A 26,369-nucleotide genomic window follows, 5' to 3' on the forward strand; every position below is an offset into this window, starting at 1 on the left:
CAATCATAAAGTTACTTTTTCCAGCAGAGACAGCGAGCGGTAAATCGAGTAGATGGCTAACGTGCGTTTTCAAGCCTGTCAACTCGCTGTCATCTGTACGACGGGTGGTGTGCTGCGCCCGCAGAAAACTATTGTTCTTCGATAGGAATGCACTTGAAGTCTCGGTATTTGACGTGCAATGAATCCACGATTGCATTCCTCTAGAACGGTAAAACCTACTTATCTATGAATCATCGCGAGCGTTGTTTTAGATCACCAGGCTCACCCCCCGACTATCGGCTGAACCTTTAGGCAGAAGACCGAATGCAACAGCGCTTGTGCTGCGCCAACCTGAACGAGGGAGCAGCGAGCTGTTTATTTTAGTTTAGAACTGAGCTATCATTACGTCTCATGACGACAGGTCCCACAAATGATTTCAGCCGTTGTTTAGCTTCAGTACATGCGTGTTCAAAGCGACTCCATTATGGAGACCATTCAAGGGGCAGCCGAGTGGCAGTGCCAACTGTTCCTCTGACAGGCACTCGCTAACATGGTTATATTAGACAATGCTGAGACACCCGACGACATTTAGTCGAGCCCGACTGATGGCTTGGCCTTCATTGCTTGTGTGCGCACGGCAGTCAGGACGTAATAGCACGTCCAGCCATGATGTTTGCGGGCGTGACTCCGGCAGAAATCCGTAACTGCAACGGATGGAGGTAAAAGCGACAAGCCGAATATTCGTACAAAGAAAGCTTCGCGTTTTCCTCGTACAGTCTTGAGTCAAGCGACACGATAAGGTTTCGGGCTTTTTCTTTTATGAAATCGTTATTGCTTGCACAACGAGTGTATGAATTATGAGGTGCGATCCAGCTTCACGTTCTCTAGGGACAGTCGGCTATTTTATGGCCACGTCTAGCGTGTACTTCGGCAGACCCACAAGAAACACGTACGCATGTAAGAAACTCGCTACAGTGGTTCCAGCTTTCGCTCTGGGTAATATTATAGTGTACTGGAATACTTGTAAGTGTGCCTTCCGCCGCCGGACTGCGGGGTCCTTTCATCGATGAAAGCTCAGGGCACCACGAGAGGTGAAGCTGCGTCCGTCGTCCCTATTTCTGCGGAACCTGTTATTGCGACGCAGTGTTTGTAGTATAGTGACAAGCTAGGCTAGTTGGTTCATATATGTTCATCTTGTAAAATGGTGTGCTGAGTTAAAAAACACGGACAACACAACAAGAGGTGCCTAGGAAGTGCGTGAATATTTCCCGTGTTAATTGAAGGAGATAGTTTGTAAGCATTGCTGCTTTAGATGCCATGAGCTTCACTCAGGACATTAGAATGTGCCTGTTCACGCCTTATGGTCGCAGTTCCCTAGAACTGTGGTTGGTGGTGCCGAAAGGATGTGTGCGCAGAGGAAGACAGCAACGGTCAGCGTTGTAAAGATATCGAATGGGGGCTTGCTGCCGCGCGTAATCATTCAGTTTTCTCATCGTATTGTGCGAATTAGATTTCTGATGCGTTATAACGTCCCTATTATGACCATCCAGTTACACAGGCTTTGCAGGCAGGGGCCTGCGCGTAAATGTGTTTACTGAATTTGTATACTTTGCGTGTTAACAGAGCTATGCAAAGAGCACTTGAAGAAAGGAAGTAAACCAAGGTTGTTGGGCACTTTGTTTCAAAGTGTGTGCTTCTGAGGACAAAAGACAATAAAAAATGTGATAATTTTGCGCATGGCTTGCTGAGCAAAGTAATTTAGCGGAAGATAAACAAACGTACAAAAAAACGCGCAGCTTAAAATCAACTTTACAAAACAACACAAGCATTTCTAGTCACTATGAACAGAGGCGATGTAGAATGGTCTTTATTGCCAGTAAACTGTCTCACGGTACCAATTCAAATTGTCGAACTCCTCTGTTGATGCACCGCGAACACGCTCCACGTCGATTGGCTGCCAGCGGAGCGCCAAACATGGATCACGCCTCTGGGCGCTGCTTGTGCACCGGTCGCTGCTTTTGCAGCGCGTTACAGAACACGCCCCGTTATCTACCCGTTGTTCTCTACGGTTCACGTTGCACCATGGCATGACCAGGGCGTGACAGCAAAACAACGCGATTAGGCAGAAACAAAGACAGAAAACGAGGTGCAGAGGAACACACCGCGCCTGCCCAATTTTTATTGTACGCAGCATCCATGTAATTGTCATATAGCTATAAATCCTGGTGCGTTAATTTATTCGGACTAAATGCAAAGTTTCCTCACCTCCGCTTATCTAAACTACATTGTTGCTGCACGGACTTTGCGCCATCTAGAACGCACAGCTTTCAACTTTGCTTTGAACATTTCTAACATCCACGACAGATGGCAGCACTCTGCAAACGACGAAAGAACGTGACTGTTGGTCATGTGCTGGCAATGTTTTGATCTGTGCTAGCAAACCTTCGGCCGTTCAGCTTGCTTTCGTCGTCGGTGTTCATCGCCGCCTGTGCATAACAGTTTGTTTTCGTCGGTTTGCACTGGTGATGCCAGCTTGCTGCTGCGTGCCGTTTTGCAGCCAGCGAGCCGTCAGGGACGCGCACGGAAACAAGGTACGCGCGTATACCTGATCTGATTCTCACCTTTAAGCGTGCAACATATCATGCGAATGCCGCTCCTTTGAGCGACTGCTTCTCAGCGAAGTACGACTATGTAGTGATTATTATAAACATACTTTGAAATTGTAATCCTGGGGAGATTGGCGCTCGTTGCTGCTTGGTGGTATCAAGTTGTGTGCTAGGGTTATGCCCATTCCACCTGCTGTCGTCGGCCGCGCGTGCGCATTCCGAGTGCAACGTTAGAACGTTTCTGTAGCGCGCTTATTTGAAAACTTGAGCATTGCTGCATTTCACCATGCAAGCAAATTGGGCTAACTACCGTGTTAAGAGTACTCGTTAATGGTATGGCATTGTATAAAGGTTTTTACGTCGTTCGGAGGACGTCGTAGTGCAGAACACCGGATTAATGTCGGGCGCCTAGGATTCTTTACCGTGCACTGTAATCATGTTAGCACAGTACACAGGCGCCTTACGTTTCGCCTCCATCGAAACACGGCCGCCGCGGCAGGGATCGTACCCGCGTCCTAAGGATCAGTATTTACACTCATAATTTTTCAGCGCAACGGCACACGGCCAAAGAAAAGAAGCAGGAAGAGAAGAAGGACGAACACAGCGCTGACTGTCAACTGTTTATTTAGGGACGCACACACAGCTTAAATACACTCAGATCAGCGCAGGCGTTCACCGTGCAAGGTAAACAGGAAAAAACTCCGGTCACATCTTTATCGCAAAAACTTTGATAGGAACATCTTTTCCGCAGCGTACAGATGAACTGAAGTATCGCTGACACATTCTGACCCTGCTCTCTTAATATAATATGCCTCTATAGTTTCAGGGGTTGTTCTTGATTTGCTTGTGCTCAGAATCCTCACTCCCGAAAGCGCCTGTGTAAAATCCTTGCAAGTAGCGCTGTGCTCGACAAGGTTAGCACCTTCCCCATTCCTTCGGTCTCTTGCGTGCTCCCTGAGCCGATCGTTGACGCAGCGCCCAGTTTGCCCGATGTACGATCTGCCACACGTCAAGGGGATTTCGTACACAGCGCCTGTGGCGCATGCATTCCGCAAAGCGGTTCCCCAGGTTTTTTGTCTTCACCTGTGATGCGTCGGGCCAACTGGCCAAGCTTCCGAGGGGCTGAGAAGACCAGCGGCACGTTGTGCCGGTTTGCCACCTTTTTGAGGCCATGGGATACTTTGTGCAAGTATGGCATCACTTCAGGCCTTACTTTAGCCTGCGGAGGGTTTGTTGCCTCCTTGCCAGTTCCGGGCTTCAACTTCTTCAAGAGCGCTTCTGCAACAGCGACAACAACCGACGCAGGGAAACCGGCGGCCTCAAGCCTAGCCTATTGTTTCCCGAAACTATCTTGCATATCATGCACACATGATTTTTGGAGCGCAGATTCTAAGCACAGTTTAGCGATCCCTCTCTTCACAATTTTCGAACGCGATGAATTATTATAAGGCAGAAGCTCTTTTTGTGCTCTGGGCGAGTAAGACCAGCAAATATGCTGATTAGTGAACCTAATTCTTAAATCCAAGAACTGCAGGCTGTCTTCAATCGGGAGCTCGTACGTGAAAGTGAGCCCCCTGCCATGCTTTTCAAAGTGATGCAGTACACTCATAATTGTATCCTCATTGGGAATGGCGCAATGTTTTATCGAAACAATTAAAAAATCGTCCACGTAACGAAACACTTTTGTAACAGTTTCACTCTTAAAATGCCTAAAATGATCATGCAAATGGCGATCAATGCACGCTAAAAAAAAGCGTGCATTGATCGCCATTTGCATGATCATTTTAATCATTTTAAAAGTGAAACTGTTACAAAAGTGTTTCGTTACGTGGACGATTTTTTAATTGTTTCGAACAAACATTGCGCCAATCCCAATGAGGATACAATTATGAGTGTACTGCTTCACTTTGAAAAGTATGGCAGGGGGCTCACTTTCACGTACGAGCTCCCGATTGAAGACAGCCTGCAGTTCTTGGATTTAAGAATTAGGTTCACTAATCAGCATATTTGCTGGTCTTACTCGCCCAGAGCACAAAAAGAGCTTCTGCCTTATAATACATCGCATTCGAAAATTGTGAAGAGAGGGATCGCTAAACTGTGCTTAGAATCTGCGCTCCAAAAATCATGTGTGCATGATATGCAAGATAGTTTCGGGAAACAATAGGCTAGGCTTGAGGCCGCCGGTTTCCCTGCGTCGGTTGTTGTCGCTGTTGCAGAAGCGCTCTTGAAGAAGTTGAAGCCCGGAACTGGCAAGGAGGCAACAAACCCTCCGCAGGCTAAAGTAAGGCCTGAAGTGATGCCATACTTGCACAAAGTATCCCATGGCCTCAAAAAGGTGGCAAACCGGCACAACGTGCCGCTGGTCTTCTCAGCCCCTCGGAAGCTTGGCCAGTTGGCCCGACGCATCACAGGTGAAGACAAAAAACCTGGGTGTAAAAAGAGGCACGTGAACCGCTTTGCGGAATGCATGCGCCACAGGCGTTGTGTACGAAATCCCCTTGACGTGTGGCAGATCGTACATCGGGCAAACTGGGCGCTGCGTCAACGACCGGCTCAGGGAGCACGCAAGAGACCTAAGGAATGGGGAAGGTGCTAACCTTGTCGAGCACAGCGCTACTTGCAAGGATTTTACACAGGTGCTTTCGGGAGTGAGGATTCTGAGGACAAGCAAATCAAAAACAACCCGAGAAACGATAGAGGCATATTATATTCAGAGAGCAGGGTCAGAATGTGTCAGCGATACTTCAGTTCATCTGTACGCTGCGGAAAAGATGTTCCTATCAAAGTTTTTGCGATGAAGATGTGAAATGAGTTTTTTCCTGTTTACCTTGCAGGGTGTGCGCCTGCGCTGGTCTGAGTGTATTTAAGCTGTGTGTGCGCCCCTAAATAAACAGTTGACAGTCAGCGCTGTGTTCGTCCTTCTTCTCTTCCTGCTTCTTTTATTTGGCCGTGTGCCGTTGCGCTGAAAAACTATGAGTGTAAATCAAGTATACCAACTAGCCCAAGAACTAACTCTACTAAGGATCTGTAGTCGAGCGCTCGTGGCGGGGTAGTACTCCCCATTAGGATAGGCAAGGAGTCCTTACTAAGGATCTCAATTTTCCATACGGATAAGAAACGTTCTTGAAGTGTTTTGATCTTAGGGTAGATTTTGCGGTCGCTATTTTCTGCATAGTGTTTTCTCTGACCCTGTACACGGAGAAGGCAGGGCTGCAGCGCCAGGTCAAAATCCAAAATCCTTGCTCGTCGTCTTCACCTGAAGTCGAGCTTCGGCATTGCATCGTGTCGGCGCCGAAATAGCAGTGCTCGTAGAGTTTCTTACTATTACCTAGAGGGAAAGCTGGCAACCCGTCTATGGGAGTTTGCATGGAGACCCCTCGTGACCACTTCAGCCACCATGGGCGCTCAAAGCATCATGGGGCGGTGAGCTACCGACTGCAGAACTACAACTTTTGGCCAAAAAATAATAAAGAAATAAAGCTGTTCAATAACTAAGAATGTCCTAACATTCAATATCCTGCCTGTAGATTGCAACAAACGAGAAGAAAAGCATATAAATGAAGTTTGCCCAAAATAAGAGAAGGCTAGCTTTCCTATTGGCCAAGTAATGAACACTACAAGAACTAATATTTCGTAATTAACAGGCGCACTTTTAAAAGTAAATATGTTTTCAAAAAAAAATGTTGCTGCTTAAACACTATAAGAGGTTTTTAATGCATTTCTGAAAAGTGAAACCTTTTATTGGCGTCGTGTGTCGTCGCGTTTTCACTACTATGGGTTTTGCACACTGCGTTCGCGGGAAAGTCGTCTGCGCACACAAGAACAGCGTTTTTGGAATGAAACGTCTTAGTAGTGCCACTCTGTGTTCCTGAAAAACTACGACTGTCCCGCAACAAGTAGCTCACCGCCCCATGATGCTTTGAGCGCCCATGGTGGCTGAAGTGCAGCGCCGTCAGCTTTCCCTCTAGGTAATAGTAAGAAACTCTATGGCAGTGCTAGATCGAAATGCTTAATGAACTCTACGGAATGTCCGCACCTGCATTGTGATTGGGGATAATGATGAAAATGTTCAGTTATCTGCTCTTCTTGGGCAAAGGCCGCAAAAATGAACATGTGGGGGAATAATTCTACTATGTCCATGAACCTTAAATGTTATTTTTTTCCCGTTTCTTGGCTGTTTTCAGGTTTCGTTTCTTGGTTTCCCACGTGAACCTGCTTTGAAGAAGAAGTGGATCATGGCAATAAGGAGGGAAGAAGGCAGACATTTCAGCATAGTACGGCACACTAAAGTATGCTCGAGGCATTTTACTGAAAATGACTTTTATGGAGGCTACGCCTCTGGTGTGAGACGTCTGAAAGAGCAAGCCGTGCCGAGTGTGTTTAATTTTCCGGACACAAAGAAGCCGCAGCGAAAGCCTCTCAAACGTCGCCATGGGCAGACGGATCCAATCCGGGCTCAGAATTCGCCATTGCAAGATGGACCCTCAGAAGGACCGAATTCAGACGATGACATGCAAGGACGAGTTGACAGTCGTAGGATAAGCCCAACCCAACAAAGTGCATCCTCTGAATCTGATAATCTACTGGCTGCTGCAACAGCACAGCCTGGTGTTAGCAACCTATGGGGCCCACAGGAGGATTGTGATTAAGAGCATGAAGATGCAGTCAGGAAACTTAACCAGCTGCTGAAGCAAACACAGGATAATCCAAGGGCAACGATATCCGAGAGATGATCAGAGAGAACTTGCTAAGCGGGCAGCAAAAACACTAGAGAAAAAGCTGGGAAGGAGTTTTATAGTTTTGCCGTCTTGCACATTTTGTTTAAAATTGATTTGACCTTACTGAACCTGGCACAAATGAAGGAATATAAGGTTGTTTTCCAAAGAGCAGGCAGAACTATGCTAGGCGGACCAAGGAACCTTGAAGCTGAAAATGAACTCCTTTACTCCTCGTAAGGTTGCGTATTGAATAAAAAAAAAAGACCTCGCAGACAGGTTATGCACGTTGATTTCAACAGTGTAAATATATACAGCATGTGGGCGAACTACACCTTTATTCGTTTTTCGTATTTTAGCTTATGATTTCCACAGGAGAAAACGAAGGAAGAAATGCCGCTGGTTTTCAAGGAACATTCCTCTACCCGTGTCATCTTGGATCCGACCGAGATTAGATGCCAACAGCCAGTTCGCCTTCACTCTAATCTGCTTCTTTTTCATCATACAAGTCGACAAATACATTTAAAGGACTCACTGGCATTTCTCCCATTGGAACGGTTGCCTTTGTATCAAACCTTTTTCAGACAAAGAATGCGTGATGAAGAGTGGGTTTTTGATGCTCCATTTTAATGAAGGCAATGTTGGGATTAAAGACAAGGGCTTCAGGATAGAAGGTATGTTAGATGACATCAAAGTTGAACTAAACACACCACCTTTTCTAAAAAGAGACCAGTTCACAGATGCACAAGTCATGGAAGCAGAAGAGATTGCGTCCCTTCAGCTACACTTAGAACGACGCATACAGCGTATAAAGAACTTCTACATTTTTTGGAAGCCAGTGCCGCTTTCTCTGGGGCCTATTTAAAATGAAATGAGGATGCTGTGTATGATCCTCAACAAGATGAAGCTTATACAGCACGATCTTGAGCGAAACGGCTACCCTAGAAATTTTACCAGCAAAGTCACCAAGAAAGCCACCTACACACGAGGAGCAAAAGAGCTGACAAAAAAAAGAAAAAAAAAGATAAAACGTGCTGCGATTCCCTACGTGCGTCAGATCAGCGAGGCCTTTTCTAGGATTTTCCGTAAACACGGAGTGCACATTGCACACGTGCCAACCAGCAAGCTGCGAGCCGATGTGGTAAACGTGAAGGACCCGCTACCACGTGCCAAGTTCCCTGGCGTTGTTTATCGGATACCCTGCAGCGACTGCCCCTCCGTCTACATTGGGGAAACCGGGAACTTCCAGCGGCGCATGAAGGAGCACCAGGGCGACGTCAGAAACAAGCGCGCAGCAAAAAATGCAGTTGCAGAGCACGTGCTGTCCACTGGCCACGAGATAGGCTGGGATGAGGTGGAAATCTTGGCGACGGAAAGAAACCTATCTGCAAGACTGCAGCTAGAATCCCTAATCATCTAGACAACGGCCAACACGCTAAACAAGAATCAGGGCACGCTACATCATATTTACGTGAAAAGATTGCAGAAGATTCTGAAGCGTATATAACCACCCCTTCTTCTGTGACAGCCTTATTGTGAACAAGGGCCCCGTATGGGACCCGAAACGTCATTTTTCATCTTTCGACTTGGTCAGTGACCCATTTTTCATTTGTGAATAAATCATGCTTCGCCCTGACCAGACGGTGTTCCGTCGAACCTTGGACTATGATCCTCAGCAACTTTCAATCCACCTGATGATGTTGGGTATTCCAAATAAGAAGCCATGCCATCGACTCATTTCGAAGGAGGCTGCTTGTTTGCAAATAAACACAATGTGTACAGGCGACATGGCTCACTTTATTTCAGATACACTGCAGCAATGAGAAACTAAACAAAGGTCTGTGACCTGTTCAGCGTACCGGTGCTTTTGTTTCAAGTTCATCCTGAAGGGAGTCCACTGTGATTAGAAGTGCTTTCCCAGCGCTAGAACTATTGCTGCCTTCGAGTCCAATAAAGTCTTGTTACTAAGACATTTTTGGACGCATAGAGGATTATTTACCGCCTTGATGATGAATTTCTCAACGAAGACTATTTCTTACAGTGACTAAGTCAGCATTCTTTGTTATCGGCAACTGCAAATTCATTGCATATTGCTCTAGTTGAAATAAAACGACGCAAGTGCGCTGAATTTGGTTGCACCTTTATTTGCTTGTCACAGAACTGCAAAAATTTTGAGCTCAGTGCTTTCAATACATGGCTGAGAGAGAGTGCCAAGCTCTGATTAACAAAAGGCGCGTTGTTACGTACAAAGATGTGGAAGCAAAGGGCAGTAGAACAGAGAAGAAAAAGTGGTGAAGTTTAGGTTCAACAACGTCCTAGTCACTCTGGAAAATTTTGTCCTTCCAGCAAACATAAACCTCAGAAAACACTACAGAGCTGTCCAGCTAGGTCCCAGAAATGCCATCTGGTCAAAAATTTCAAAAATAGTGAAAAGAGTGGTCCGGTCTGAAGACAAGCAGCAGCTTTCTGCAAGCAGGGTCATTCCATGTCAAATAAAACGCTTGAAGAAGGCGCAAACAAGATATGAGCCGGCTAGTCGGCCTGATACGTTGGAGTGCGACAGAAACAGCAGTTTTTCTAACAGCTCTCTACTTTCTTGCTCAGAAAAAAAAAAAAGCGCAACACAATCTTGACCCAGGAGTAAAATGCTGCGTAAATTAGCTACGAACGCACTCATCTGAGCTTTTTAATTAGTCTTTCGATATCAGTCGATCACACCCTACTTCGACAGGCGCAGCGAAATGTAAATAGCGTGCGAGCGCTGACCGCCACCAACGTCATCCTCTTCAGTGCACTGCACGGGAATGTTTTGATCCCTTCGAGATCTGTTTTAAGAACGGGCATGCTATAAACTGGACATTGTGAAGAATGCGAAGCTGTAAATCAGTGCGGTTGAATCACGCTCTTTAATTGCCTAATGGTTGATAAGACAAGGTAAATTTCACAGACGCTCCCCGAAGTTCTGTGCGTGTAGTCTCAACTCAGGCCCCTGGACTACCGGCGTTTGCCCTTCGGGACACCTGCAACAAGGAAACAAAAAAATAAAAATAAAACCAGTGATCGTTGCATGAAGGAAGAAAGGAATATTTATCATTGACGTGCCCAACTTTCCTGGAATTAAGGAACGAGCGTCATCTACTGGCCGCCAGTAGCGAACACCGCTTAACTCAACGGCTATACAGGGTGTTTCACCTAAGACTTTCTGCAATTTTTAAAAATAAGCTATTTGAATTAGATGCGCGCTTTTTCTGGCATAGCATTGTCAGTGGTGTAGTACATCATAATGCAGCTAAGACGTGCTAACTAGCAGGCTTGTTAACCAATATTTAATAGTTAACTTTTAAACTATTACCGTTGGGCTCCTTAATTATTGAGATCATGCAGCCCACCGTAAGTAATGTCCATATCCGTTCTTAGAATTTTGAGAACGCGATTATCCTCGGCGCTGTGGCCCAACAAATTTCGCCTACATCGCGCCAAAATACATGCGGTTTGAGAAGCTTGCAGGCAAAGCAACCTCTCCAGCGCACGTAACTCGTCGAAATAGCCAAAATTTGTTGGGCCACAGCGCCGAGGATAATCGCGTTCTCGAAATTCTAAAAACGGATATGGACATTACTTACGGTGGGCTACATGCCTCTCAATAATTAAGGAGCCCAACGGTAATAGTTTAAAAGTTAACTATTAAATATTGGTTAACAAGCCTGCTAGTTAGCACGTCTTAGCTGCATTATGATGTACTACACCACTGACAATGCTATGCCAGAAAAAGCGCGCATCTAATTCAAATAGCTTATTGGCCGCCGCGGTGGCTCAGTGGCTATGGTGCTCGGCTGCTGACCCGAAAGACGCGGGTTCGATCCCGGCCGCGGCGGCTGGAATTTCTTTGGAGGAGAAATTCTAGAGGCCCGTGTACTGTGCGATGTCAGTGCACGTTAAAGAACCCCAGGTGGTCGAAATTTCCGGAGCCCTTCACTACGGCGTCTCTCATAGCCTCAGTCGCTTTGGGACGTTAAACCCCATAAACCTAAACCTAAACCTAAATAGCTTATTTTTAAAAATTGCAGAAAGTCTTAGGTGAAACACCCTGTATATTGAACCCGCAAGTTAGAGACAACTAGGGAGTCTCGAGAGATTCGGTTCGAATGTGCTTGTTATTATGGCTGACACTATCTCCTTACTGCAACACCTCAGCTATAAGATGCTTCCTGCACTGACATCTGTTTCTGACGGCCAGAGAAAATGAATGGGATGTACCGATCATTCGAAATTCCCGCGGAGATTTTGATTGTTCAGCGCCACGGGCGCGTCTTGGCAGCCGTGGGAACTAGAAGCGTTTGTTAAAATTTCCAGGCCTTGAAAGCAGGTGCAAGTACCCTAGTAATTGAGTGGTGCTTTCTACATTGGAACGGTTATCATTAAGATAATAGCTCATAGGAAGTGGGAAATGAGCGCGCCGAGGTTTATCGTTGTGTGGCAGACCACAAAGTGCTGGAGGGAAACGAAGCTGCGTGCAGCAGTGACACTTGGGCGCAATATTTCAAAGTAGGCGTCGCCGGCGGGGCTCCGTGAAGTATACTGTCAGATGGTGGATTCAATAAGTAATTGAGGAGGCAAGGAAAGACATGGACAGCTAAATTTATGCGTCCAAATAATGGGTACAAGTATTTAGCAGAGCAAAGAAAAATTGAAACGTTTGCAAAAATGCTGCGCACAAGGATGAATACTGGGCCAAACATGCGCACCCCTAGCCATCTCCCCCCTTCATAACCCCTTCCCCCTCCTCAAAAAATAATAAAGAAACCCCGTAGAGAAGGAAATTTGGAGCCGCTGAAGCAGCGCGGATGAGCGGGTGTCGGCGATATATCCTTCAGCGGCCGCCGACGGCATTTTGCTTCTGCATGCCACAAAATTTTCCAGAGCGCAGTAATACCCTACCATCCGTAAATAAGGCAACCTGGTGTGATCTGGCATTTACATTGAACATGAAAAACAATAATGAGCTGTTACTGTTCTGTTCCCTTAAATAAAATACAAGCTGCTTCAGCAGAAATATTTTTGTTATCTTGAAGGAGAAATTGTGAAATCAACACACGAGTGTTTTTGCGGCGTATTCACACTAACGTGCTATAAGAAGAGGCTTACAATAGCTGACTCGTTGAAACCTCATTTCGAAAGGCTGGGCGAAATGTACAGGGTCGTCCACTCTTCGTTAGAACACGCTAGCGCATGGCCGTGCTCTTTGGAGGGTCACTGCGTCCGAAACGGCTGCGCATCGAAGCGAAGTGGCAGATGACGCGAAGCACCACGTCCAGGTACACCTTCTCCTGCGCCACTTTGCTGCGATGAGCGTCAGTGTCGCACGCGGTGGCCCTCTGAAGAGTGCGGCCATGCGCTAGCGCATTCTAACTAAGAGTGGACGACCCTGTACCTATTGCAAAGCTGGCGGGTACCCGGCGGCACTGGGGATCGAACCCAGCACCTCCCGAATGCGAGGCGGATGCTCTAACACAAGGTCAACCCTTCGGTCCAGCCTTGCGGTAGAGCATCCGTCAAAGCGTGGGAGGCACGTCGGTGTCGCCGGATGCCTACCGGTAAAATAGGTACGATCGCGCTGCCGGCCTGGTGCTTGGCCATCATGGAACCTAAACCCTCGGAAATATGATCCAGCTCGCTCTGGGAAATTGCCCTGTTGGTAAGGGCGGCCATCTTTTGTTTGCTCAGGGTTGCTCTGAGAGAGCTACTTGGGTCGCACAAGTTCCACCGGCGGCAGCGCCTGGCATCGGAAGGTAGTGGCACATACCACTCAGCCAGGAGTAGCATGAGGACTCCCAGGGTTTTAAGAATGTTAAGTAGAGAATGATCAATTCCGTATATATGGGCGTTATGGTATTAACGCTATCGGGTCATACCATTAAGGCGGAGCTCAAGTGCACCTCTCCCTCTCTCCGATTTCTACTTATTAATTTCCGGCCTATAATGCATTGCCAAAAAAAAATTGAGAAGGGAGCCGGGTAGTAAAGTTTCACAGGTTCTCTTTCCTTGCACCAGAGGTGCCCCGCCAGAGACGGTTTGTTTAACTTGAAGACTGAAGCCTGATCTCTGCACCAAGGGTGCCCCGTCAGAGACGCCCTCGTGATGAGTTGAGACGCAGGTGTAAGGCGAACACTTGAAGTTTTATATGCAGATATTTACATTAGATACAAGTTTAAGCACTCGAGACAAATTAAACGGCAAAAAGAGACAAAACATCAAAAAGGTGGAACTGGCTAACACTAGGGGAGGCCCCTACTCGGCATAGCCGAAGATGCATTGCATCTCGCCTTAGCACAGAACCCTTATTCCGGCTCTGGGGCCCGGTATTCCGGCTCTGGGGCCTTTAGGGCTTTAAAGCCCTAAAGGCCCGGCCCACACTTGGTGGCTTCCAATCATGTCACAATATTCACATGATTGGTTTATCGAGAGCCTGGCCAGCCCTCCAACTACTGTAGGCTAAATAACCCTCTCCACCACAAAATAAAAATAAAAACAAACACAAATACACATTCGTGCCAGCACGTGCGCGAATCGGTACCGCAGGGCGGGGGGACATCCGTATTTCCCGACGCATTCGCGAGCGGCCGCGTTCCGAGAAAGGAGACGCTTCGCTTTGAGCACCCCCAGCCGCGTTCCGATGACCCCGCGTACACTACCGATCCCTTACACGGGTAAAAAAAAAAAACACTGGCCTAATCCTGTGTGGTAGCTTCTATTTACACAACATTCTGGCGAAGGTGTAAAGAGAAATGCGCACTTAACTAAATTTTTTCCATGCCTGAGTCTAAAAATTCGTGTGATTATTGCTGCGCTTCGGAGAATTCCCTCAGGCCATAGAATAAGCTGGTGTACTGCGGTTGAACAGATGTGTATTGAGCTGTGTACTACACAGCACAAGAAGAAAGCCGCAAGGTACGAAAACAAAAAAGTATGCAGAGGTCGGTAGTCGCGGAAATTGACGTCCTAGTTTCCTGCTCACTAAGTGCCCCGTTTCGTTATTTTTTTTTTTTTTTACGCCGACAGCTGTACGGCGTACATTCTTGGATGTTTCTCGTCGGATGTCTTAACGTAAAACTGCAGCTCCTACTAGCGGCCACGCTGTGAACCACACAGCGAGGAGAGAGGGAGATTGCAACTATAGTCGTATACAGCTCAAGAAAGAAGTCGCCGATGTACCTTAAAGAAGACCCTGTCGCCAATGAAGTCGACCGATTTTCATCACCCCGTCGTTAATCCGGTTAAGTGCTGACTATTTTCCATCCATCTGCCACTCCCTCAGATTTCACGCAAGCCGGCGCAAGGAAATCGGTCAAGGCAGAGAGAGAGGAAGAATCGGTCAAGGGGGAGAATCGATCGAAGTCGTTGGCTGGAGGGGCTCTTTGAAGGGCATTTACCACCTCGTTCTTGATTTGTATCCGACAATAGCACAAAGTACCACACTGCTGCGTGCAGACAGATCATGAACAAAAGCAAAACGGACAAATTTGTCCCACATAGAGTGTTCGAATGCTGTTCTGCAGTTTCCTGCTAAGCGGGAAACCACGACATCAACGAAGTTCACTTTAAAGACTGCAGAAATCTATTCGGTTACCACGGCAATAATTCCATAAGGAGCGCAGAGAGATAGCGCATTGCTGATATACTAAAAAAAATTAGCTGGGAGAAGCCATAAAGAGCCATATCCAACAATTCTGGACAAAAGCACTTTTGAAGGGAAAAGAGTTAATGAACGGAATTTGAACGGACTCACGCCCCCCCCCTCTTTTTCTTCGTTTTTTTTCTTTTTTTTTTTCTTTTTTTTTCTCCTAATCCCCTACTATCAGTTCTCGGAAACCATGACATTCCTGTTACCCCCTCCGCCCCACATTTTTGGCTTTCTCTGAACTCAAGCCATCCCCCCCCCCCCCCCCCCCCCTGCCTTGTCCTTCCTTGGAAATGCCCCGCCTTCCAGTGCCAGCCTATGTTGTTTGCCTCCTTCTCATTTCCCTGTACCACGCTGACTAATCCTCTTATCTGAGTTTTTCATGTCCTACAGCGCCTCCCCCCGTCGCAGCCCCTTCAAAGCCTTTGTTCATTACACACCCCCCGGATATAAGTTTTTCCATTATTGCAGCTTAACGAATCATGATTCACCTCCCTCCCCTTCCTGACACGCATCCCCTCTCACACCACTTTCCTTCCCCACCCCCGGGGCCTTCCTCCTCGGAGCGAAGGCCCTATTTATTCCCTGCCAATGATGAACGCTTTGCCCAGACGAAGACAAGTCCCCTTGTCGAAACGTTGGCTCTAGCAACCTGAGGTTTTCCCTCCCTTGTTCATTTTTGTGATTGTTTCGTATATTGTAATACTTCACCATAAAAATCAATGTATGCGCAGATCTCCCGTCGAATAGCTTGCATTCTTCTGGTATTAACGTTTTTGCTTTCAACAAAAGTGTTTTCCATTGGTTTTCCATGGCAGTCAACTGCCCGATGCGAGCGATGGAAAAACTCTAAAAGAATTATTTTGCTACGCATCGAAAGAATGAACCATTACCTTCAATGTTAACGTAACCATACGTTACAATATCCCAATATTCAATTTTTTTTTTTCGGAGAATGTTGTACATAAGCGTGGAAAAGGGGAATGCGCAGATGAGAAAAGACAAACAGCAACCGTACAGGGAAGTCACATAAACAGTTGCAACGAATCTCTCGCCACGCAGCCGGGAAGTGGTGAACGAGAGGGGACCTGCAGAAGCAAGTCTACGGCGCCTTTCACTCTCTCTCAAAGGAGGTTTCATATTCTTAAGAAAGCAAGTGCAAAATATTTGCCACGATTATCTCGCTAGACCATCCTACTGGACAGCAATGGGGTCCCTAATTTGAGAAAAGTGGAAGTCAGGGCCCATTCTGTCATAAAGATGAACTTTTCGTTGCACGCCACTCACATATTTTTCCACGGCAAGGTTCCTGAAGGCACGAGAGTCGTCTGCACACCTTTGTCGGAGGGCACGGGTCCTGACAAAAACAAGCGATATATTGATATGAATGTGAAATTTTTTGGAGGAGGTGAAGAGTACGGAATTTAGCATCACAGTGAATAAACTGCAATGCACTTCAATCAGTATGAAAGCGTTCTCTGGCTCAAATAAAACAGTTGTGTGTCTGTGAGCGGCTACGTGAACAATTTCTTTTTAGCAGTTGTGTGAGCGAGGTTGTCAGTGGACGATTGTCATTCTCGAAACTCCTGGACTTATTGGACTCCTCGTCGCCTGTAATCAGTTGCGAAGAGCATCCCATTTGCGAGGGACGTTTGAAGCTGGCATTTTAACATTGGACGGAGGGAATAACACTTGCATTTAGCCGCGAACATACTTAAACAGCTCGTAAAACGTATTTAGATGATGTGCGGTGTCTGCTTCTTGAAGTTCCTTGCGGAAAGTACTGTAGAAAGCCCTTCATGGGTAAATATTAAATAAACGAACGTCATGATGAAACAGAGATCGCGTTACTTCTGGTTTCTTTGACAGATGCCAAAAATAAGCGTTTTCGGTAAATCCGTGACTATACCTAGACGAGACGCAACAGTTCTTCCCGGCTGTCTGCGAGGGAGTAGCGTTTTGTCTGTTCTGAGCATCAGTGCTGGAACTCGACCAATGGAACAACAAGCAAGCAACACAGAGAAACTAGGTAAGCAATCTGCTTGCCGGGGGTCAAGCAATGTATTATTGTGTATGTTTTCTTGACGGGACTAGCCTCGTATTCGGTATCTTTTCATTGTGTTGTAATTTTAAGGCATGACGTAGCAAGGATGGCACAATGAAGCTGTTCAGAAAATTGCAAAAGCCTTACGGGTTCACACGGGTTAGAAAAATCATCCCATTCATCGGCAGAGCAGGCTGTAAGAGATGAAGAAGAAAAAACACGTTCTAGTTATACACAAGGATGTCTTAAGACTTAAGAGAAAATGTAAAGTGATGTGTGTATTTTTATTTGCCGAAACAACACTTTGTTCTATGAGGGACTGCGAAGTGGACGGCTACGGGTTAGTGTACACAGTCTGGAGTTCTTTACCGCTCACCGAACGTTCTGTATGTGATCGTTTTTGTGTTTCGCTTCCACAAAACGTGCCCCCCGCGGTCGAAAACCGAACCTAAGTACTCGTTCTGGATATCAGCACTGCAGCACGAACTTTTGCGCTACCGCGGCGGGTAATAGGTAGCGAGACACAAAAAATCAAGCACAAAGAGCAAATCCGGCCTTAGTTGCACTCAACAACGTCATCGTCCTGACTACGTTCACTGCAGGGTAAAGGCCTCTCATAACTCTACAATTAGCCCTGTCCTGTGCCAGCTGCGGCCATCACATCCCCGCAAACTTTGTCTCATCTGCCCACCTAACTATCTGAAGCTCTCTGCTACGCTAGCGTTCTCACTCGACAACGCAGCCACCTAAAATTGTATTTTGTGTAGAGGTTGTACATGCACGCCACCGTGACAATGATAAGGCTTTAGCAAGATACTTGGTTTTCAACTGAAAATCTAAAAAGCGGAAGAATTGTTAACCTTGAACTTGTACAGCCTACAAGGCACATTTTACAGATATTAGCGAGAAAAAAAATTGAAACAGTCATAAGCAGAGCTAAAACAGGGGTCAGTTGGTTCTGCACCTTCGTTTACAGGCGGCTACTACACGTCTGCCTCATTGTCAATAGTCTCGTGTAGTTGCGCGCTGTAAACTAGGAACCGGTCATGCTGTGAACAAAAGGCAGATAATTATTCGTGATCAGGCCTTACCGACAATGGCAATGATCAAGAGGAGAGCCAACGGACGCATTGTCACTACCAGAAGAGAGGAAAGTCTCGTCGAAACTGGGGCCTTCGTTCAGATGCTCTCCAAAGAAGGAATCAGTCAATTTATAAGCAACGGTGGGTTATCAAGCGGTAAACATGAAAAATACAGGATAACAAAGAGCGCGCCTCGTCGCTACAGGGGGCGAAGCGGATCAAAGAAATGAGTATTGTTCATATTTCGCTGATGCCGTAGGTCCAATGAAATGAGCGCCAGGTGCTGCGTTAAGTCTACCTGGAGATAGGAGAGCGTATGCCTGCACGAGGGGTATATGGAAAAGGGAAGGCAGTGAACAGATCTTTCGAATTCCAAAGTCCCCTACGTGGTGCCATTTGGCCGCGAAAACAAGGAGCGCCCAAACATCCACAGGTGTCTGCTTTCTTTTGTCTATTCCAGCAAGCGCAGCGAATGCCAGAGCAGACAGGTCAGATATGAAAGCTATTAACAGCGCATGTCAAATACGCTGACCAAATGCAATTGTTTTCGGAACGAATTCCATTCAGCGGTAAACTAGCCTATCGATAACTGTGGATTTTTCTACTCTCATTTCAGACTGGTGTGGTTCTTCCTTTCTGTGCGCTGCCTCGAAGTTTTGAAGCGCATGTCCAAGTACAAAGGGTAAACGAGAAGAAGGGATTATATCTGCTACTTCCCCCCATCAGTGTGCCGCTTGCATCTGTATAAACTCTCTTGCCTCCACAGCCACCGTGCGGACTGATATGACAAGGGGTCGGCGTTTATGTCACCATGACTGAACGATAATCTCACAGCTACCATTGCAGAGTGCGCTGTAGAAGTAGGCAGTAGGGTAGTTAGACAGGGCGCCTTCAAGCTCTCTAAGGAGTCAAAATATATGATTAAGAAACGCGAAAGCATGAAAGCGTCTAACTCCGCAGGCAGAATAAAACTAGGAGAGCTATCAGAGCTAATCATTAAGCGCAAGGTAACCGACATAAGGGAGTTTAACATGGAGAGAACGAAACGTGCTATAAAGAACGGACGTAGTCTAAAAGAGGTGAAGAGGAAACTAGGCGTAGGTAAAAATGAGAGGTATGCGCTAAGAGACAAAAGAAGGCAATGCCACTAGCATTATGAATAAGTTCGTTAAAATAGCCGAAGTGCTTACGCAAATCTATACAGTAGCCAATGCAATCAAGACGCTAATGAGGGAGGCAGTAGCACACAGCACTCGGACATCCCGCCTGTAACGGAAGGGGAAGTAAAGAAAGCATTAGGCGCAATACAAAGGGGGAAAGCAGCTGGCGAGGATCCGGTAACAGATCTGTTTAAGGATGTTGGGGAGATTGTGCTAGAGAAAATAGCCATCCTGTATATGGTATACACAAAGTCTTATGACCTTAAGCATAACAGAAGCTTGGAAGAACGACATCATCATCTTGATACAGAATACAAGAGACATCTAGGGCTTGAAAAACTAAAATCACAGACTTAGCTGCTTACTGTCCGTTGCCTACAGGGTATTTACTAAGGCAACCGATAATAGAGTCAGGAAAGCCTTAGACTTCAATCAACCAAATGATCAGGCATGCTTTCGTAAAGGGCAACCGACCATAGATCATGCTGACACTATCAATCAGTCCAAACCTAAGCATGCAGTCACGCATGCCTTACGGAATCAGGGTGTAGATGTGATTTGTGTAAAAATACTGGAAGATACCTATACTGGCGGCGCAGCTGTCATAGTCTCCTATGAGGTTAGCCCTAAAAAAACTCCAAATAGGCAGGGGGTCAGGCAGCGAAACACTATCTCGCCAGTGCTATTCATCGCCTGTTTACGAGAGTTGCTCAGAGGCATGCAGCGGGAACAGTTGGGCCTTGCTCCTCCGAGTGCAAGAACTGGAGGCTCTGTTTTTTTCTCTTTCAGTTTTTTTGCTCCTTGGCAGCCTAGCGTCCAGATTCATAATTTGCTCTTTCTATACACAGTGACAAATATCTAATAACTCCGTTCGACGCATGGACACCGTCTCACTGAAATGTGGGAGCAGAATTCGGGTAGCAACATTTCACATTCATTAGTCACGAGCCTCCGCTACCATGACTGCCTAAGGAGTGGAGGAGAGCCTGTCACACGCATTTGGGGCTTGCGAACGCATTTGAGAATTCTGCCCTTGGTGTAGCTTCCACACGGCTGCTACACCTTAGTTGCAAGGGTAATGTACGCATGCTGCCTGGAACTTTTGTTACATGCCTAAAGAAAACGAGGCTGAGAACTGCGGCCGCAAGCACAGGCGACAACCGGCCATGCACACTGGTATACCCGCTGCGAAGTTGCTGTTCTGTCTTCCTGAGTGGTGGAGATTGGTGAGGGCGTAATTTTTTCCTTACTTCGCGGACAAGCGCTAACCATCAACGCTTGTCTGCGTCGTTTCCTTTCCGTCCCTCATGTTTCTTTTGCGCTATTGTTACATCGTGACAGTGAACTTCATAGATAACGGCAGTACCCCTTTCTGTCCATCCTGCTTTAGACAGGAGGAAAAGATGCGCTCAAGTGGCAGTGAGTCCGGAAGCTGCCTTGCTTGCTGGAGCGTTGGGTCCCCCCACGCATCATGAGGCTTATGCGTTTGAATTTTCCGCTTGGAGAAGCGACATACCCCTTAAGCGGTAGCCGTTTTATTGTGGCTGTAGAAGGCACCACTCTAGTCCACGAATGCTTATTTGCAGCTGCTTCTTTAAATGAAAGTGACCGCGATCGTCCTTTGTATCTGGATTACAGAACACCATTTCTGTGTTTTTTGGTTGCAGGTTTGCCGAAAAATAACGCCATTAATGCTGGAACCTTGGAGGAGTACTCAATGCGGTGCCACGGCAGCTGCAGAACTTCCGACCTATTTCTTCTAAAAGTCCTGGGTTGCATTAAGCACAAGGGATTAAAGGCCAGCTTCAAGTACTCTGTCCAATAGTCTATAGAAGTTATCACGATGTCTAGCCTGTCGCGTGTTGTTCGTCGCAAGCAAGCTAGCAAGCTAGCAAGGTAGCAAGCTAGGTAGCAAGCTAGCTAGCAAGCTAGCTAGCAAGCTAGGTAGCAAGCTAGCTAGCAAGCTAGCAAGCTAGCAAGCTAGCAAGCTAGCAAGCTAGCAAGCTAGCAAGCTAGCAAGCTAGCAAGCTAGCAAGCTAGCTAGCAAGCTAGCAAGCAAGCTAGCAAGCAAGCTAGCTAGCAAGCTAGCTAGCTAGCAAGCTAGCTAGCTAGCTGGCTAGCTAGCTAGCTGGCTAGCTAGCTAGCTGGCTAGCAAGCTAGCTGGCTAGCAAGCTAGCTAGCTAGCTAGCTAGCTAGCTAGCTAGCTAGCTAGCTAGCTAGCTAGCTAGCTAGCTAGCTAGCTAGCTAGCTAGCTAGCTAGCTAGCTAGCTAGCTAGCTAGCAAGCAAGCAAGCAAGCAAGCAAGCAAGCAAGCAAGCAAGCAAGCAAGCAAGCAAGCAAGCAAGCAAGCAAGCAAGCAAGCAAGCAAGCAAGCAAGCAAGCAAGCAAGCAAGCAAGCAAGCAAGCAAGCAAGCAAGCAAGCAAGCAAGCAAGCAAGCAAGCAAGCAAGCAAGCAAGCAAGCAAGCAAGCAAGCAAGCAAGCAAGCAAGCAAGCAAGCAAGCAAGCAAGCAAGCAAGCAAGCAAGCAAGCAAGCAAGCAAGCAAGCAAGCAAGCAAGCAAGCAAGCAAGCAAGCAAGCAAGCAAGCAAGCAAGCAAGCAAGCAAGCAAGCAAGCAAGCAAGCAAGCAAGCAAGCAAGCAAGCAAGCAAGCAAGCAAGCAAGCAAGCAAGCAAGCAAGCAAGCAAGCAAGCAAGCAAGCAAGCAAGCAAGCAAGCAAGCAAGCAAGCAAGCAAGCAAGCAAGCAAGCAAGCAAGCAAGCAAGCAAGCAAGCAAGCAAGCAAGCAAGCAAGCAAGCAAGCAAGCAAGCAAGCAAGCAAGCAAGCAAGCAAGCAAGCAAGCAAGCAAGCAAGCAAGCAAGCAAGCAAGCAAGCAAGCAAGCAAGCAAGCAAGCAAGCAAGCAAGCAAGCAAGCAAGCAAGCAAGCAAGCAAGCAAGCAAGCAAGCAAGCAAGCAAGCAAGCAAGCAAGCAAGCAAGCAAGCAAGCAAGCAAGCAAGCAAGCAAGCAAGCAAGCAAGCAAGCAAGCAAGCAAGCAAGCAAGCAAGCAAGCAAGCAAGCAAGCAAGCAAGCAAGCAAGCAAGCAAGCAAGCAAGCAAGCAAGCAAGCAAGCAAGCAAGCAAGCAAGCAAGCAAGCAAGCAAGCAAGCAAGCAAGCAAGCAAGCAAGCAAGCAAGCAAGCAAGCAAGCAAGCAAGCAAGCAAGCAAGCAAGCAAGCAAGCAAGCAAGCAAGCAAGCAAGCAAGCAAGCAAGCAAGCAAGCAAGCAAGCAAGCAAGCAAGCAAGCAAGCAAGCAAGCAAGCAAGCAAGCAAGCAAGCAAGCAAGCAAGCAAGCAAGCAAGCAAGCAAGCAAGCAAGCAAGCAAGCAAGCAAGCAAGCAAGCAAGCAAGCAAGCAAGCAAGCAAGCAAGCAAGCAAGCAAGCAAGCAAGCAAGCAAGCAAGCAAGCAAGCAAGCAAGCAAGCAAGCAAGCAAGCAAGCAAGCAAGCAAGCAAGCAAGCAAGCAAGCAAGCAAGCAAGCAAGCAAGCAGGTAGGGCTCGTGTGTGTGTTTCCTCGTCTTGTGTCCTTGTGTAGCATGCGCTGTTGAAAAAAAAAATTATTATGAATAACCAACTAGCCCGTGAGCTCACCCTGTTCAAGTAGGTAAGTGTAAGTAGGTAAGTATTATTTAATGCCTCAGGGCATAAAAGGAGATTGTAATGATAGTTGAAAGAAAGGATGGCTCAATGATTGAAGAAAGGATGGCAGATATATTGAAGTCGAGGAGTGAGCTTTATTTCTTAATAAAGTGTCGACAGTGTATAATCGTCTGCAAGTAATGCAGTAAGATGTTGTGTTAACGCTGGTAAATTGTACACTTTACGAAGGCAATGTTGTTTTCTGCTGCTTTCATCTGCAACCGACATTGTTTTCGCTGAGATTGAATTACTCACCCGTGGTGCTGCCCTCCTTCTTTTGAAACTGACTTCTCAATTCAAAACTTGATCACAATTTCGAGAAATTCTGGTGTGACAAAAGCGCCCCTGAGCATAATGTTTCCGCGCAGTGCCCAAGTGTCATGGGGGCTTCAAGTTATTAATGGGCAGGATCAATCACAGAGGTGTGTATGAGAACACAGCATGACTAGAACGCAATACAAAATTTATCCCGGTCAGCCCAGACAGTCATACCATGCCACCTGTCGGGGCTTCACATGTGTGGACACAAAGCCCTTCAAGCCCATGTTCGCTATTTCTCTACCCCCCCCCCCCCCCCCCCGGATTTTTTCTATCAACTGGCGCATTTCTTTTCACAGTTTTGCTGGCCAAACGGTGCCATCATGCCTGGACAAGATTCACACTACCCGTGCATCCTAACGCCCTTCTTACTTCGCGCCCTTCTCCCCTTCACCGGGCCTTCCTCCTCGGAGTGAACGCCCCGTTTAAAGCCAGCCAATGATGAACGCCTTGCTCAAAGGAAGACAAGTCCTCTTGTCAGAACGTTGGCAAGCACCTTGAGGCTTTTGCCTTACATGTTCACTTTGTGTGTCCAGAAACCATCTGCCTACCCTCTCTCTCTACCAGTCCTTTATACTGCGCTTGAATGCGCATGCCCATACATCCTCTCTAGTAGTTGCTGCGGTAACGGTGCCAACGACATCCCCCTCTGTGTTACAATATGAGGCCCAAGCGAAGCCGTTTTTTTTTTCAAGAGATTACGCCCTGTACAGCCGCCCACAGACTTAACACGAATGACGGAATGCGTGGCCTGGACTGCCGTCAGCGCCATGAAGCGATAGTCATCGGGTGCGAGATAATGCTCTCGGAATGTTTGCGTGTCTGACGATAGAAGGTGCGAACCGCGGCAGCTTAGCAGGCAGTTCCTGGCTGCCGCGATAAGAAAACTGCAAAGAGCGTTGCCGGGGCCGTGAAGGCCGAATCGGCGAGCAGAAAGCTCTGAAACGCCCCCGTGCCGACGCGCTGTGCACGCGGCAATCAGGCACAAGCGGAAAAGCAGTAAAAGCGAGCTGCGCACCAGCTGTCGTCAGCCACCGCAAACATATCGAGAGCATTGTCTCGCACCAATGACAATCGCTTCGTGGCGCTGACGGCAGTCCAGGCCACGCTTTCCGTCATTCGTGTTAAAGGGCAACTCCGGCGATTTTTCGATGAGCATCGATTGAAATGAAATTTTAAGTATGTATTCTTTTTTGACAGTCTGATGCCTCATGTAAAATTTCGCATCTGAAACCGGCGTAGTTTTTCCGCAAGCGAATTTTGAAAGCAAGCGCTCCTCGACGCGAGCGGCAACCACTGATCGAGCAACTTCTACAGGCCACCCTGTTCTGTGACGTCACTGGCGGGGCGGCGTGTCAAGCTGGTCGGGCGCGCGCTGGCGCTGGCAGTGCAGGGGAAAACTGAAAATTCGTTTTGAGGAAAGTAAATGACGCCGTAATGGACACCCGAACCGAGACGTAAGGGAGGAGTGAAAGAAGAAAGGAAGAAAGAGGTCCGTAGTGGAGCACTCCCGAATTATTTCGACCACCTGTGCAATTTCGCGCCATCTCAACGTGCCTGATGTGTTGTGTACGCCAGAGTGATGGGTCACGGCAACTTTTGTTGTGCTGTGGGGTGCACAAATTCTTGATCTGTGACAACGGGCGTGATCTAGCGTAGGTTTCCTAGCGATAAGAACCTTCGCGACAAGTTGGTGAGAGCTGTCCGCCGTGTGAACTGGTCTCCGAGGAAGCATTCCCGCTTGTGCTCAGAACATTTCGCGCCAGATTGCTAAGAAGACAGCGTGTACTTCAAAGAGAGCTTTGGACTCGCTAAGGCTTCGTTCAACTGGCGCTTGAAGGCATATTCTGTGCCAACGTTATTCTAGTACAACCGTCTACAGCAGCGGCCAGCTGAACGAAGCGCGGCCGTCAAGAAGCGGTATGTTGGATTTTAGAACTGTAGTTGGCGTGAACTTACTTCCAATAGCTCGCCGTCGAGACAAAGCTTCGCAAAGAGAGGACTGTTGGTGATGCATGCCCCTGTAAGGACGTTGTGCACCGCGGCAATGTTCCGGCAGCAGATTCTTTCGTCAGGCTGGGTCGGCCGGCGCTGGCCACACGAACAGCTGTCGGCGGGAGCATCTCATTAACTTTTGTTCTGACGACTCTGTCACAAATGCATGCACGAGAAATGACTCAAGTAATCACTTCTCCGAGTTCAGACCGCCTCCGTGCTGCAGGTGACGCGGCCTGTGGTGTGACTCGGCTGGCTCGGGCGGCGGTGGATCATACCTGAAAAGCGACTCCTCCAGTCCAAAATCGTCGAATGAGTCGTCTTCTAAAGACTCGCTGGTCTCGGAAAAGCTGTCCTCCGCGCTTTCAGTCATGTCGACAGCGCGGCTCAGGGTAGTTGTGATATCTTCGGGGACTTCACAGCGCGGCGAACCCGCTCGTGACGTCACAGTCAATACCGCACGAAGGCACCTCCTCGGTTTCGGTTTCGCGGTTTCGGTTTCGAGTTTTGCGTTTTTTGCTGTTTAAAAATTATTTTACGGTTGCTTTTGAAAACCTTCTATAGCACACATTACAGGAGGTTCTTAGGAACACAAAACAGCCATTAACTTAAAATGGCTGAAAAATCGCCGGAGTTGCCCTTTAAGTCTGTGGGCGGCTGTATCTAGCATTACGAATAAAGCTGTTGATTTGCCGCCAGTGCTAAAACAGGCCACGTCATAGAGTTTATCGACTTGGACGAGCCAGACGCGTCTAAACCCGACAGTCATTTCTGCCTCATGACGATTCCAGCATCTCGTGTGTTTTCTGGAACCCTTAGGCCGGTGCAACGCAAATAGGACTCCTGCAAAGCGTTTTTTTTTGCGGACAGATGGCAGCGCGAGGACTAAACGATCATTTTGGTCCCGTCTTACAGTTAAAATGACTCTATTAGGGGGTTAACAGGGCATAGAAAAATTCTTTACGACACTGGTAGCAGAAAAGATGCGAACATCTCATTGCAAATTAGAGTGATCTTAGGGCAGTAAACAATCATCCTTTTCAAGAAAAATGCGCCGTTGACTGGCGTAGGTATTTCACTTGTCAGAAATCTACGATAGCGGTTACGTGGAACGGTAAAAAAATC

The 26,369-nt window shown here is 47.3% G+C and overlaps 2 long non-coding RNA genes across 2 annotated transcripts; one reads left to right on the plus strand and one right to left on the minus strand.

The window, feature by feature from the left end:
- Nucleotides 1–2,382: 2,382 nt before the first annotated feature.
- LOC149359558 (uncharacterized) lies at nt 2,383–9,086 on the plus strand. The gene is made up of 2 exons (XR_016288281.1): nt 2,383–2,570; nt 6,770–9,086. It is a non-coding gene; the product is annotated as an uncharacterized LOC149359558 (long non-coding RNA).
- A 1,057-nt stretch (nt 9,087–10,143) lies between these two features.
- Nucleotides 10,144–18,186, minus strand: LOC149359559 (uncharacterized). The gene is made up of 4 exons (XR_016288282.1): nt 18,114–18,186; nt 17,170–17,216; nt 16,266–16,335; nt 10,144–10,320 (listed from the first exon to the last, which is right to left on the minus strand). It is a non-coding gene; the product is annotated as an uncharacterized LOC149359559 (long non-coding RNA).
- Between the last annotated feature and the right edge of the window lie 8,183 nt (nt 18,187–26,369).

This window comes from Amblyomma mixtum, chromosome 2, assembly GCF_055824585.1.
Source record: "Amblyomma mixtum isolate Tamu chromosome 2, ASM5582458v1, whole genome shotgun sequence".
Lineage (NCBI taxonomy): Eukaryota > Metazoa > Arthropoda > Arachnida > Ixodida > Ixodidae > Amblyomma > Amblyomma mixtum.